The 14,268-nt window shown below is 45.6% G+C and overlaps 1 protein-coding gene across 5 annotated transcripts in view; it reads right to left on the bottom strand.

Annotated features, from left to right (window-relative positions):
* CYFIP1 (cytoplasmic FMR1 interacting protein 1) overlaps nucleotides 1–7,842 on the bottom strand; it is a 68,431-nt gene extending 60,589 nt beyond the window's left edge. The window contains exons 1-2 of one of the 5 annotated variants that reach the window (XM_083805584.1): nucleotides 7,323–7,548; nucleotides 6,629–6,728 (exon numbers count right to left, since the gene is read on the bottom strand). The gene's annotated coding sequence lies outside the window, so the exon portion shown is untranslated. Of the gene's footprint in view, nucleotides 1–6,628; nucleotides 6,729–7,322; nucleotides 7,549–7,722 lie in introns of those variants that run through there. The other 4 variants (XM_083805580.1, XM_083805581.1, XM_083805583.1 and 1 more) reach the window with 4 other exon arrangements.
* Nucleotides 7,843–14,268: the final 6,426 nt, after the last annotated feature.

Raw genomic sequence — 14,268 nt, 5'->3', positions numbered from 1 at the left:
TGGATCTGTCCCGTCTGAATGCTCTTTTTCAGTGCTCTGACGGCAGGATCTGCCTTTTTGCGAAGGGGATTAATGCAGTGTGGGTTTGGGGTGTTTTTTTCAGGATTGGAGCTCCTCTTCGTTCCTAAGCAACAGTTTTGCATAAGCTGAGGGAGCAAAGAAAAAGTCCTTTCACTTCATTTACTGACCCACCTTATTAAAGTAAGGGGCAGAAGGAAGCGAACAGCAGCTGACAGTCCTTTCTGCAACAGATCTGACACGCAGTTAAGCTTTCATAAAGTCTGTATTTGGAATAAAAAAGGCTCAGGAAGTGTAAAAAGGAAAATAATAAAAAATAAAAAAACACAAGACAATTATCCCCCGCCAGCAGCACAGCAAACCCCGGAGGAACGGTCCCACAACAGCCGCAGTTAATTCAGTACTAGACTCTTGCGGGGTGGCTCACATTTCCTGCCCCGGCATTGCAAGGGTGCAGAGGAGGAACCAGGCAAAAGCGGGCAAACCCTTCTTTATTAAGATAGCCTGCAGCTATCCCGTGCAGGTAAATACCTCATAACTTTGTTATTTACACCACTGAACTCCCCTTTCTTTAAGCGATGTCCAGGTGCTCAGCGACAGCATCCTCAGCCCCTCCGACACCGAACTCGGTGCGGTGCCGGATGCTCGGGGAAGCAGCCGTGGCGCCACGCGCGTGGAACCCAAAACCCACGCTGCCGTGAGTCAGGACCGTCCCTCCCTCCCTCCCTCCCCGCCACGGCACCACCAAGGTCAGGAGGACGCCGCTGCCAACACCGCGGTCAGCGAGACGAGGCGGCTGGCTGACACACGCAGCAGCAGGCAGCTGAGAATCAGTCACGCTTGTGGAGGAATTGCAGGCGTCCCCCCTCCAGAGCTACCAGCCTCCTACCGTGGTCTCACGGCCTAGCAAGTCAGCCGAAGGGAAGGCTTATCTCTGCGCTGGGCCGGCAGCAGCGCGTGGCCGGGCGCACACCGCTCCTACAGCAGCAGTACCTGCAGCAGACAGCTCACAGTTGCTGGGTGTTTCAGCGGGCAGCCCGGCGAGCACTGCCACGCATCCTGGAGCCCTGCGGGAGAGACGCAGCACCCTGATGATCAAACCTAGGGTCGGATCCTATCCCCACGCGTGAATCTCGAGCGCAGCGTGACGCACACGCTTCGAAAATGGGAACCTGGTTCTGCCCATCGCTGCCCGTTTTGTTTGTAAATCCGTAAGGAGGGCACGGCAGGGGCCCAGCCCTGCAACTCCTCGCTCCGAAGGAATCCCACGCACGTGGACAAGGAGGGAGGGCCTGTCCCTGCGGCCCGGGCTGCAGCACACAGCTGCTCTGCAACAGCACTTGCACGACAGGAATTCACAGGTGTTTTCCTTGGTTTGGCTTATCTGTTGTAACTCAGCCTCAAGCCCAAAATACAAGCCCCCTTGTTTAAAAAAATAATAAAAAATACATACCCACTACTAGTGGGGCTGGATGGCTGAGGAGGCTTGTGTTGATTTGCTCATTAATTCTTACCAAGCTGAGTTAATATTCTGCGTGAATATGAAATTAAAAAGTACATGAACCTTAAACTTATGCACATATGAAAAACCCTTCTGCAGTACTTGGCCTCTCCTCAGGACAGGACGAAGTTGAAGCTCTATCCTCTCACTCTAGGTTAGGTTCTGCTGCACTCACTTCCCTCACCCCTTTAACACTCTCTGATGCTACGTCTTTGAATTGCAGCAAGCGCAACTTACGTTTTGCTGTCCTTTGACTTCCAGTTCTTTCTTTTGATTGCTTCTTGGCTAACTCCCCTTCCCTTTTTCATGTGCTTTTCCTCTCACACAGTTCACTCCTCCCCTGTTGGTCTGATCTTCTCTTCTCGTTTTGCTGCGTTGGGCATTTTTCTGTATCTCCTGCAGCTACTCTCAAAGCGTGTATTTTCCACGCTGGTGTTTCAGATTCCTCCTGCTACTGCAGGAGCTCTGTAAACCAGCTCCTGCTCTGCCACGCAGATGTGTTAGGAGGCAATGCTGCTCGGCGTTGCTTTGGGAACACCTAAAACTTGGCACAGCAGCTACGCACTAAAGCACTGAACTTAGGGCATGCTCCGCAGCTGCGAAAAGCCCTCATTTCTCAGCAAGGAGAAGATTCCCAATTTAAGAATTCTGCAAAGTACAAAGAAAAAAAACAGCAAGAACCACCATGACCCCAGAAAGAAGAGGAGAAAGCGGGTGTGCGTTCCTCAGACACAGCACCTTTCGTCCTGGGGAAAGACTGCTGGCACACGTTGCTCACGAAGTGCCCATTCCACATAGGTTCGGTGGGTTATCCTTATCCAACGACACGTTGCTGTTATTTTAATCAAATGAGGGTGCACCTGCACACACACACTGAAAGCTGCGGGTAGGATGGTGGGTAGAGCACCAGTCTGCCATGCTACAGGTGAGGGAAATGACCCACAAGGACTGAACAACTGACTGAGTCTGGATGGAGTCTTTCCATTTCGGTCTGAGCTATAATACAACCCCTCTTGTTAAACAAACCGCTTATTTAAGCATGTAAGGTCTTGAACCGTGCTTTGATTTCACAAGATCAGGGGCCGGGGTGGGGAAGAAAACATTGTTTTCCTCCAGGGAGAGGGGGATGCACTCTTTCCAAGTCATTTTCCAGACGCGGCTTCTGGAATCACTACCTAGCACATCAACTCTTAAGGCTCATGTCAGAGAACCACAGAATGGTTTGGGTTGGAAGGGACCTTAAAGCCCACCCAGTTCCAACCCCCCTGCCATGTGCAGGGACACCTCCCACCAGACCAGGTTGCCCAAAGCCCCAGCCTGGCCTTGAACACCTCCAGGGATGGGGCATCCACAGCTTCTCTGGGCAGCCTGTGCCAGGGCCTCACCACCCTCTGAGTGAAGAATTTGTTCCCAATATCTAATCTAAATCTACCCTCTTCTAGTTTAAAGCCATTCCCCCTTGTCCTGTCACTCCACTCCCTGACAAAGAGTTCCTCCCCTGCCTCCTGTAGGCCCCCCTTAGGTACTGGAAGGCCACAGTGAGATCTCCCAAGAGCCTTCTCCATGTCCTAACATAGTGCTGGCTTTGAAAAACAAGTGTTTAGTGTTTTTTTCTAAAACCAACAGCACTATTTATTTTTCTTACACTTTATACTGTATTCGTTCATAAAAGCATTACAGAGACTCACCACTGATGACCGTTTGTAGAAGCAGTCATCTAAACAGCATAAGTCTACACTTTCTCTAAAATACTAAGATGCCTTTGGGTGGAGTAAGGGGAGGGGAAAAGGCATTTTATGCTCCAATTGAGTAATTCTTGGCTTTAAAAACGTGTTTGGTCGTTCTATCACCTCCTGATCAACACTCCAGAAAAGCAGACCTGCAGAAACAAGTCCTGTGAGAGGCCTGCTGAGGGAGACGCCACTAAACTGGAAAAAAATTAATTCCCAGTGTCCAGTCCAAGTACAACATACTTGTGCGATTCGCTCCACAACGAGTGGAGTCACGGCTTCGTCAGCAATGAGCACTCACAAAATGGGCAACGGGGGACATCACAGCCTGCTGGCCTGGCGCTTGCTCCTAACAAAAGTCAAACCTTAAGTTCCAGCTACTTACATGTTAGTGTTACCCAGTTATCTGAAATAAGAAAAGCATTAAAGGTAGTAGGTAAAATGAATACCCTTCACCTCTCGTGAAGGGTATGCATTTCAAGCTGTGCCAGGGCACCTCTCCCAGCAATGTGCCTGCAGGACCAGGGAGCAGCTGCCCAGCCCGAGGACCATCACATTCGCCTTTACTTCTCTCACACGCCTCCTGAGAAGAGATGCAAGTCACATCAGTGCATCATCCATTCATTTTATCACTGCAAAGACAGATGATGTTGATTAATGCGAGTACACTTAAAACGAGAAACCAATGCACACTGCGAGCTATCAGTGTTACGCAGCAAAGTACACCCCTGAGCCCTATAAACGAAACGTCAGCCTCTGAGGCCAAATGAATAGCACAGAAGAATCCTAAGCTGATGTCTGTAGCTTAAAATACAAGTAGCACCACTGCTAAATTCTCAGTGCGTTTTTGTGGGGATACAATCACATTTCACAATTTTGAAATGTCCTTCTTTGGTGTTCCTGTGCCAGAGCTGCACACATCCACAAAAAAAAAAAAAAAAGCCAAATATAGGTAGCTTTATTTATATAAAGTAATGGTGTAGTCAAAAACTACCAAAATACCCCAATATACCCCCAAATACCAATACCCCAAAATACCTTTAGTCTATCAGAGGCCACTTTTAACAAGTTGTATGTTCTGCATATCAGGGGTTTCCAAACCCATTCTATTTATTTCTTGCTCTCAAATTACCAAGTGATCTAATCAAGAGCATGGGGAAACTCAGAAGCATTTAAATGAATCACATTCCCATGTGCACGCATGGATCCATCCGAACCACTTCACTGGCCATTTGTGCTCAGTTTGTGTCAAGCTCCTGCAGAACCCCTACAGAAACAAGCACCTAATGCAGTTCATGAGCAACTGCTTACTGAGTTGGGGCTTGCCATAGTAACTACAGCTGTTTAAAAATATATAGACAACAAAAATTCAGAAACTCTCACTGTTGCTGTTTCAAGAGAAGCCAAGCCAATCATATCTTGACTTCTGATTCACTACGGTGTAACACACTACCCAACATTAAAGTTTACTTTTACTTGTTGGTACAGTAAAGGAACCACATTAAGAATTTGCCCCGAGAATGCGGAGCAATGACTGTAAAATGAAATTGTCTTGACTCATACATAAATGCATGTGGAAATTATCCTAAAATTAATTTTCTCTGGTATAACACTGCAAGTGATTCTAGCAGCTTTCTGGCCAACCGATGAATAAAACTGAATCCACGAAAAGGAGCTTTGTAAGGGTTTTTTGTTCCTTCTTATGTAACTCTGTAGATCCGGTACAACTGCCCCGAAGTCTCCACTCTTTAAACAAGCCTTGATCTGAATGTCTCAGAAGTCTTTCTCATGCATAAGTAAATAAATAAATAAATAAAAATAACCTGCTTCTCAGAATCATCAGACTTTTATGTAAAGATCATGACGCCTGCTCTCAGGAACTTGTCACCTTCCAAGATACCTCTCTTTCAGAGAGAATAAAGAAAGCATTAAACAAAACTGAGCAGCATATCAGACAAACTTCTAATATAATCGTGCAGCTGGAACAGGTATCTCTTAATTATTTAATTATACTTTAAGGTCTGTGTAGTTGGTCAAGAGAGATTGTGGGTTCAAGCCTTGGGGCAGATTTCCACCTAGAGCAAACTGAAAAAATGAGGATTTTGTTAACAAATGCTTTAGACAGCATATGTACATTGTGCACTAAAGAGCTACATTTTTTTGTAAGTCAAACAGGCATTTAGGAGTTAAGAAACGAAGAGTATGGATTGTTTGTAGAACGTTCCCTTTCTCATAATGTGGATTTTTAAAAACAATTTTCACAATTCAAATCCCCTAAATAGATACCACAATATTCAGACCTCAGTTAGAAGAGGTCTGAACACATCTCAAACACTGCTCCACTCTCCACCTCATCACCCTGAACAAGAGCTGACCGAACCCAAGGTCTGCAAACAACGCGGTCTTACACTTCTTCATCAGTGATGAAGTTCAGGGGAGGCCCTGGGTTGGTTTTTGTTTGTTTTTGTTGTTGTTTGGAGTTGGTTTTGGTTTGTTTAAGGCTCTAGGAGGTTTTTCATTTAAAATTAAGGAAAAAAAATCCGGTGCAACAATCTGAAAACTAGAAATTACAGGGATATTCTATCAATTGCATCATTACCCTTTAAAGGAAAAAAAAAAAATTGAACTGCACATTTCCTCGAGCAAGCTTTGATGCTGCTGCACTTGAGCCTTCCTGCTGTACCCCAATATTCTGCAGGCTGTTTCCAAATATCTCTTCCTCCTCCTCCTCCTTCTGGGCAGCCACAGCAACGCTGGCTGCCCGTACCAGCCAGGCTTCGCGGACCAGTTGTTTGGGAATGCTAAAAAGTCTTTTACATTAGGTCAGGAGGAAAGAGACAAGAAGAGTTTCTGAAAGGGTAAAAAGCAGGAGTTAGGTAAAACTAAGAAGCAAGAACCTTTGTGAGGACTGGCAGCACGGCTTTGAGCACAGAGCGTACAGACTCAGCCTGTGCATAAAGCAGTTTGTACACACGCAACTGATACCAACGTAACCCGGAAAACAAAAAGTTATCTTAGGGTATTATTAGAAGCTCCGCTCTGAAAAACACACTAACCAGGGACACCGCACGTGGAAGTTTTCAGTAAGTTAATACAATTGTGACAAATAATGGGAATGCAATAAGGACCTCGCTCATTAGAGAGCCTAACCTAAGCTTTGCATCTCCCACAGTTTACAGCAGTAGGACCGTGTAATTAAGGAGAAACCCTTCCAGGCAGCTTTCCTTCCCGAAAGGGGAGCCACCACTCCGGGCAGACTCCAAGACGACTTCCCTGTAGCACGTCTCCCTGGCATAAATAACAATTTACATGTCTAAATGCCACTCAAACCTACCATCAGACGGCGCAGGAATAAAAAAGCAAGGCAGCGAGAGCTTACCGAAAGGTACAGACGCTTCACGGAGCTGCTGAGGAGCTGGAGGAACACCTCATGGGGTGAAAGAAATACTCGAAGGGATGAAATGCGTTTCAGTCCCCGTCTGTCGGAAACACATCTGAGGTGTGTACAAGATGTCCAAGAGCAGCACGCCACCACCCAGCGACCCCTTTATGCCGCTGTTTTCACTGAAACATCACTCCTTTAACTGGATAAAGCTCGACTTCCCCAAAAGCCCTACCCTATGGCTGCAGACCGACGGGATCGCCCCCTTGACGGGAAGAGCAGGGTGGACTTACACACGATTTTTGCTTGCTCCTGAGGGGTTTCCCCCACCCAACCCGCTAGGGGACAGCCCAGGAAGCAAAACCCGAGCCATCACGACGGATCACGGTCGCCGAGGCGAGAATTTGGACTTTCTGCACTAAGCGAGGAAAAGGCCGGCTTTTAGGCGCCCACCCGCGAGCAGCAGGCGCGGCCCGCCGCACTACGAGAAACGGGGACGCCGCGAAAATAAAGTAAAATAAACTAAAAGCCCCCAAACGAGGCCACCTCCCGCCGCGGGTGGAAGGGGCACGGCGCCCGTAAGCCGGGCAGGGGGCGAGGCCGCACCCGAGGCGCCGCCGCCGGGGCCCGCAGCCCGGGGCCGCCCCCGCTCCGCAGCCCGGGGAGGCTCCGCCGCCGCCACCGCTCTCACCCGCTGGGCGCTGCCGGCTCCGGGGGGCCCGGCCCGGCTCCGGGGGGCCGAGAGGGGGGCTTCAGGCGGGCGGCTCCGCTCCTGGGCCGCGCCGGGCGGGGAGTTTCCTGCCTGAGTCACCGGGAGCGGGAGCCGCGCAGGGAAACACCCTTCCTGCCGCTCCAGCTCCTCCTCCTCCTCCTCCTCGTCCCGCCGCCGCGGCCCTTTCTCCCTGCCCGGCCCTCCGGTTCGGCCTCCCCTGACGAGATGAGGGTGTTGGCTGGAGCTTCTGTTGTGTTTACACACAAAAAGGCAGCGCCCGCCTCGGGGCCATACTCAAAGGGAGAGCCTGGGCCACCCCCCGCCCCCCCCCGTGTGTAAAATCAACGCCTCGGTTTCTTTTTTTCTCCTTCCACTTTACCTCTTCGGCAGTAAGGGTCAAGGATCGGACCTGAAAGAATGAGAGGGGAGGCACCAGAAAACCCCTTAAGGATATTTCCTCTAGGTGGTGCTCACGTACGGCCCTCGTCCCGGCTGAAACGCCTGTACTACTGGGAACTAAAAGCAGGAAAACCCAGAACAGCGATTTTCGCTGGGTGGCGACAACCTCCCTGCTGTATTTTTTCTGTAAAACGCACGGTGGACTTGCTCATTTTAAAAGCTGCTTACGTTTTTTTCCACTTCACGTTCTCCCATTTCAAGTTCTGGTTCTTCAAGATTCATCAAATGAACATAGATGCTCTATCATAACATGAAACTGCTTCATTAAAGTTTGTCAAAATTGCTATTTTAGGGTAGGCAGAATCCAATACCGTATATATATACGAGTTACTGACAACGTAGAGCTTGGAAACTTCCAAACAATTTTGATTTTTCCTCAAAGCCTATTTGCTTTTAGTGTGACTACTGTGAGTTGCATCCAACATTTACTCTTGAAAAGTTTCTGCAAGCATTAGCAAACTGCACAGCATTGCTGTAGCAAGCACTTTTATGTCTTTGCTTCTAACAGCTGTTAGTAGGACACTGTGTCACTACTGGGTTTTTGTGCTGAGAACAATTAATTATTCCTTTACTTGATTTTTTTTTCCCCAAATGACTTTCCACTGTACTAAGTTTCCTTAAACAGCTTTTTTCTTTCTTTCTTTTTTTTTTTTTTTGCAATATCATCTACAAGGAAGCCTTCGGAAAGTGGGAATAAGTTGCTGAGCCCCGTAATTATCATCACTTCAAGTACCGTCTCATCACATTATTCCACCCATTCCACATGATCAATTCCAACAGCCTGTGGAGAAATTACGCATCATTTCAAAATGTTATTACTACCGTTTCACCGTGTTACTGTCATATCTCCAGAGTCCTATTTTTTCCAGTGCTGCATTCAGTGCTAGTCTATTCATCTATGCACGTTTCTTTTCTAGGATGGGGCTGCTGCTGCTTCTCTGTCTGTATGTGTCCATGACATACTCTGAGTGCATGTATCAAATGAATGAATTTCACCCATCACAGTTCCTGATCAGCCTAGCTCCTAAACCCAGGTCAGTGAGAACTGTAGAAGACAACGAGAGTGAGATGCTTCAGTTTCTGGCTGATACTACACTCTCTTCTACAAACCACTCTTGGGGCAATGTTGTTAAAATAGAAGTTAAAGTTGTTAAAGAACAACTCACCTTTATAATGCAGGATTGGTTTAGTTTCCGTGTCCTGGGTGAGTGCAAATTGACAACAGCTTTGTCTTAGTGCAGCCACTTGGTCTACATCAGCATTGAGACCTCAGTTGCCAAGCCACTACAGAGCAGCAAGGGAGACTCGAAGTGTGATGTTTCTAGACATGGAAATTGCTCCGAAGCTATAAGGGCCCAGTGAGCTCTGATCAACAGTGGCTTGCCCCCAAATGGGTGCCGCTCCTTAGTGCTCCTGTGAAAGACTGCTGCTGCAGCTCCCAGAAGTCTTACTTGCCAAAGGTGCCAGGAGTGGCTGCTTTGCATGAAAGCAAGACACTGCCAAGAGGCGCGACTCTGTCCTAGCGGTAACAGCTTACCCTAAGGACTGGCTGAGCCCCAGCGCTCCTTCTCGAGTCATTGAGTCAGCCTAGGAGCTGCTTCCCCACTACTGGAGCAATCTGCTGTTTATTGACCTTTCCATACCCAAGTTTACACCTATCCATAAGGTCAGGCAAAACACACTGATGACAACTGATGATGATACGCAGCTTTTCTGCATATCTACATTTGTGTTGCTTTTCTGTTTTTTGATACTGGAACTAAAGGACAATCCCATCTTACCATCTGGATGCGTACGTTCTCACATAATACGAGGCAAGCTTATCAGAATTGTTTTAAAGGAGCCCATATCAGAGCATTCCAGCTGCCTGATTTAATTCTGGATTGCCTCTCTGCCCTTTCCACTTTTGTGAAATTTAATGAAGAACCGTCACTGCAAAGCTCAGTGGGTCCTCATGACCAGCTTCTCCCTTTACTGTATCTGTTCTGCTTATCCTTGCTACATGAATGAGGGCCTTCTGGGCCTGGCCAAAGACATGCTTATCTACATATACCTAGCCATCACCTTATCACCCACCCACTGGAAGACAAGTGTTATGATGCCAATGGCCAGAATTAGGATCTCAAACCACCCTATTTTGAGTGGAATTTATTTAAACCTGGTATTTAACCCCTACTTGTCAGCTATCTTTGCTGAGATCGGTAACACCAATGTATTATGTTCCTGACAATTTGTGTACCTTACACCTACATCAGATGAACAATAGATATTATGGTAGTAACAAGCTTAATCCAATTCTCTGTATATTAGACAAAGCCTTTATTCAAAGCACTATGCTAGCCACGGACACCCACAAGCCTATTTCCTGAATTCCAGCTGGTTTCATTCTGTTTTGAATTCCTTTCTTTGGGCTTTACAGTATTTATGCAAGGTCTATGAAAGAAAATCTTCTGTGGGAGCCCACAGGAATCCACAGAAGGTTTCTGTTCCCTGCCATTCTGCGTGAACGAAGAGGTTTGACAGGAGCCTTGGGGTCCTGCCTACATTTGTCTAAAATGCTTATATACTCTCCAGTTTTGCACCTTTCCACTTGAATATTTTAGCAATTAAGCTTAACAGCATATCCATCTATCCATTTGGTTTTTATCAGCTAAGCCCATAGGGATCTCTTCATCCTTGGAAAGGAAGACAGACAGCACAGGAAACCGTCATGATTCAACACAGAAAGGTTTTTAGGAAGCCAAGATGGGCAATGGCCACAATGACCCCAAGATAGGACATCGTGCAAAACTACAAAGTTGTCTGTAAATCAATTAAATAAATCCACGCATGTGGCAAACCATCAGCCACTTGTCCATACTCTAAAGGAATGGAAATTTCTGGCACAAGAGGTCAGTACAGACTTTGTGTCAGACATGGCGAACAGTTTGAAGCGCAGCAAGACTATGAACATACTCCATGCTCCCACACTACGTAACGCAAGCCCGTAGCTTCAGCTCTCAGGAGGCACAACGCTTGGAGTTTAAGCAGAAGAGACCAAGCAGAAAGCAACAACTGTCTCAAAAGACCTCGATGAGCAGAGAGCTCAGAAAGCAAGAACCTGCCCCTGGCAGGAAGCCTGGCCAGCTTGCGGGAAGACCAAACCCCTTCCATCACCACAGCCAGCAGCTCTCCACAAGGCCTTAGGCAAATAAAAAGTGAGCTGGTCACCTACACCTACCTCTTAACTCCAAAAAAAACCAATTCCTGCTCCAGAGTATGTTGCCAATGGCCAACAGCAAGCACGCTACACATTCACAGATACCCATCAGCACGAGATGAGACGTGCAGCTCTCTGCTTCCGATCTCCTTCACACTGCTGAATGGCACTACCTCAAGTGGATCTGCTTTCCAACTCCCTGACACGCTAGACAAAAGTTCTGTTGCCCCTGAGGGACAGTCCTGAGGGATTTTACTCCGTATCTGTGTAACGGGCCCTCTGTCTCCCTGCTCTTCTTTCCAAGTGTGCTGCACACTGTGCTGCCCGCCGTGCCAGCGTCCACCCACCAACTCCCTGACAGACCTGAATGAAAACAAAACCCTTCTTGATTCATTTATAAATTACATTGATCTGGCTTCCACATGAAATCAGTATGCAAGACTAGGGCACATTTGCTATGCAATTCATCTTTCAACACGTACCAGAAGATTTCAATAAACTCTGCAAAAGCATTAACTTTTTGTTTTAACAAACTACTATCAAGGCACAAGGCACTCTGTTACGGAGTCAGCATTACAAGATAACAGGTTGCCTTCCCCAGATAAATAGTTGTGTCCTTCCAGCTATGCACTATGTCAGGAAATAACATTAATAGTAGCAGTACATCCAACTTTGTCACCCTTATTAGCTTTAACACACAAAAATATTTTGTTTGCTCTTTCTGGGTCACATGCTCTATCATGCAAGCCACAGCCCCAAATCCCTCACTTGGCCTCTCTGGATTCACTTCTCCTAACCCCCCATCCCCACTCCCCAGACCTCATCCCAGCCCTGCCCCTCTCTTGTTGGTCATTTTATTAAGGATCACATCTAGGCCCCGTGACCTGTGATCCTATGCAGCCTTCCCAGCAATAAATGCAGTGCAGCCCCTGCATGATGCAATAAATAGGAACTGCAAGAATGCAGGAACGTCTTCCCTAAGTGTGCAAAAAGAACATAGGAAGAAAGCTGGAAGACATGTAGATCTGTACAGTTAATGAAACTAAAAAGCTGCCTGGGGGAATTTCTTACATTTGTAATCACCCTGCAATTCAGAGATGCTATCTTTAACCCGTGCTACCAAGGAAACCATGCAATCAACAACTGCTTGCTACCTTTTTTGATATCAGTAATGTGACACAAGCAAAGGTTCTCAAGGACCTAGTGGTTCATTAGAAGGTTATTAAAACTAAACAACAAAGAAAGCATTAAGAGAATTTACAAAATCTGTGCTAAAATGGGACCTAGATATGACAGAAGGTCACGAGAAATAAAAGGAGAAGGAAGAAAAGTATTGTGACAGATAAGGGCCTCTTTGCTGTAACTTCTCACAGAGTGCACCCAGAAGATAAAGAGGAAAAAATAAATGTTGAAATAAAGCATGGATTCAACTGTGACAGGACCCAGTAACAGTGTGCTTTATTCCAGACACTTTAGGTATCAGATTTAACACCTTACCTTGAATATTATAATCTTTCCTAATACCATTTAGCCAAATTATCATTTTTAAAGACCCAAATCCATGCTTGTTATTCCATCCACATCTGTGCTGCTTTATAAAAGCGTTCACTTCTCCCCTGTACGTCCCTCAAGTATTTATTTTCATTTTTCAAAAACCTGAGCAGGCCTTCTTGTGCCTTAGCATAAAATTGGATAATTTGGCTGAGAGTAGGGTCTGAGCAGTATTTTCCTCTTTCTAGTTTCAATTTCTCTCTAGGATGAGAATAATCTGGCTATGACTATAACTCAGATGTTTCCTCTTCTTCAATAATTCATTAAGATATTTTCCCCATAATCAAGAATGATTTTAACGGTAAAATTACTATTTCTTATTCATACTCTTAGATCAGCCATGTTTAGGTCCCTTTTCTCATTTAAATACAGACCAGCCCTTTGATGTATGAAAACAACAACCATCAGCTCGAAAAGAGAATTTACTAAAAACAATCCCTTGAAATTTTAAAGTCTGCCACCTAGTGGACTTTTTAAATATAATTTTAAATTAAGATACCCCTAAGAAGCTTAGAAAATTCAGTTTTCAGATGCTTTGCTGTTTTTTTACTGCTTTCCTTAGTTACACTTAATCATTTACAAAACAAAAGACTAGGTCAGAACCCCCTCAAATCTAAACACAAATGCAACAAATCAGGCCTAGTTTTTCTAACATTTCTGCAATTGCTTACTTGAAATTCTAAAAGTGCAAGTAAGGCATACTCGAACACTATGTCTCCTCATCAAAGAGAAGGATCTAAAATTTAAGATTCAAATCAATTCATAGGTGACTGACAGAAGCAGGAATTTCAAAACAAGGTTAAAAATGTCCAGAACTAATGGACATGGGATGTGATCCAAGTAACAGCACTGCTGTGAAAATCAGAAATCAGAAAATGTTACTCAGAAATTTGAGCAAACAAATAGCTAAAATATCCCCAAACTTCACCAAAAGCCTCTTATTTTTATTTTTTTTTTCCTGAACAGGTAAACAGCTATTTAACTACTGCTACAGGGCTGATGAAAATGTCTTGGTGGCACCACAAGGCACATACACCAAAAAGAAAGGACTTACTCTTCCATGGTTCTAAAGAAAGAGAAAGGGAGGCCGTAAGATGGAATCATTCAAGGGTACTCTTCAGCTAAGTATTACTGCCACACAAAAAGCTAAGCATGGAGGATGTCCGTGGCTAGAATCAGCCAACATTGCCAGAGCTAGATTTTACACTGTGCTTTTATGATGACTGAAGAGCAAGTCACTATTGGAAAAGCTGGCTGAGAGATGAGGAGCAGGCATCACCCACCTAGAAAGTACATAGAGGTCTCCCCACAGAATGCAAGGGTAATTTCCTAGCAGGAAATAGGGTGAAACAGCAATTTCACTATATTTCAGTAGCATTTTACTTACAAAATAAGTAAGAGCTGTAAAGGAATTTACTATGAATCAGATTCATCAACATGAAGGGCTAAAGGATTTTTTTTTTTCCCGAAGTCTAGTTAATATTAGCCAGGGTAAGTCTATGAAAAGCAAGAATTTCACTGAAGGTAAAGGTAATTGCTGTACAGAAAGGAGGAATAAAGCAACTGCTTCTTAGATTTTTAAAAGCATAGAGTACACGACATACATATACTCAAAAAGTAATGAGCCAGTGCATACAAGCGCTGAACTTCCTAGTACAAGTATACGTTTAAAAGCTACTAGTATGCTATTCAGTTTTACCCTGAATGAGCAAGAAG

This window comes from Anser anser (assembly GCF_964211835.1).
Source record: "Anser anser genome assembly, chromosome: 1".
In the NCBI taxonomy this organism is placed as follows: domain Eukaryota; kingdom Metazoa; phylum Chordata; class Aves; order Anseriformes; family Anatidae; genus Anser; species Anser anser.
This window is presented reverse-complemented; position numbering and strand designations above follow the sequence as displayed.